General features: G+C 30.5%; 1 long non-coding RNA gene across 1 annotated transcript; it reads right to left on the reverse strand.

Annotated features, from left to right (window-relative positions):
* Nucleotides 1-231: 231 nt before the first annotated feature.
* On the reverse strand, nt 232-1010 carry LOC107734082 (uncharacterized). Its single transcript, XR_001639062.1, has 3 exons — nt 944-1010; nt 555-761; nt 232-301 (listed from the first exon to the last, which is right to left on the reverse strand). It is a non-coding gene; the product is annotated as an uncharacterized LOC107734082 (long non-coding RNA).
* Between the last annotated feature and the right edge of the window lie 318 nt (nt 1011-1328).

Below are 1328 nucleotides of genomic sequence, written 5' to 3' on the forward strand. Positions count from 1 at the left end.
ATAAGTACACACAAGCACTGCAAAAAAAAAGAAAATGCTTTTCAAATTGCCCCCATGACAAGCTATGGCTTATAGGTGCCATAGCAAGGTGGTTAACTAAATATTTTAGTATACTTTTTAAGAAAATCACTATTTGAGAATGACTGAAAATGTACCCATAATCATTTCCATCTGTCAAGCAAATAATGCGACATTTGCAGTCTGGAAATCTCTCTCGGATTTGAAGAAGTTCTTGGCATCCATGATTTAATGCATCATACAATAAAGTTTGTCCTTGTGGCTGAAGTTTATGAACATAATCCTAAACAACAAGGAAATAATATTAATTCTGAAGTATACTAAATGTAATCTTTTCTTTTTTCCAAAAAGTGTGTCTACTGCTCTACTGTATTGGTATACAAAAATAAAAGTTTTGAGTGAAATGCTTTAGTTATTATTACAACATGAATGAAAACCCAGCAGTAGTGTGAATACTATACATAAATGACCTGGGACATTTCAAATATAGAATAATTAAAGAACGATTAAATAACTAAAATGAAAATTTTATTTACCTTAAAGGTTTCCACTGTTTCTGTGAATGTGTGGAGCGTTTTTACGAAAGAGTCAAATTTCACAAGGCAGATAACTTGGTTAAAATTATAAGCCATGCATCGGTTTGAAAAGCTGTCAAATATTTCTTTGATGGCATTAATTCGCTTCATTGTGAAGTCTTGGTCAAAACATTCCTCACCCATGGAGGAACTCGAATCAAAGAGCACCTTTAAAAAACACTTAAATTTGGTTAAATTATTAAATGATTCATACAAGCTTTTTTTTTTTAATGAATAATTATTAATGAAAATAGCATAAGTGAAATAAACCAAAAAAGTTATATGCTATAAATATCTTAATATGTATCCTAATATTTATATTAGACATTTTTGTACTTCAGCATACATACCACAATGGCCTCTTTTGGAGTCTTAGTGACTTTGAAAGTTAGATCATCTCTGGCATCTCTCAGCCTAGGGAGTCAAATGAAATTAAATCATTCACAGTTTATAAAGTTAACTGGAAATGGTGTTCTATGACTATAATTTCGATCATTAATATAAACATTGGTTTACAAATGTCTTGGTGCTGCTTTTTTCATACAATATAGTCATTGTTAAATAATAAACAATTAATTCATATAATAAATAAACTTAATTTAAATGATAAATTAATAGCCCAGGTCTAAATAATCAAAAGTGTATAAATGTTTTCTTAGCCAGAGCAAATAGACTGTACAGTAGAGGTCGACACGGGTCCAAAAATTCGCACCCGAACCCGAAGAGACCCGTAAA

Source organism: Sinocyclocheilus rhinocerous, unplaced genomic scaffold, assembly GCF_001515625.1.
Source record: "Sinocyclocheilus rhinocerous isolate Xijiao unplaced genomic scaffold, SAMN03320098_v1.1 scaffold39623, whole genome shotgun sequence".
NCBI classification, from domain to species: Eukaryota; Metazoa; Chordata; class Actinopteri; order Cypriniformes; family Cyprinidae; genus Sinocyclocheilus; species Sinocyclocheilus rhinocerous.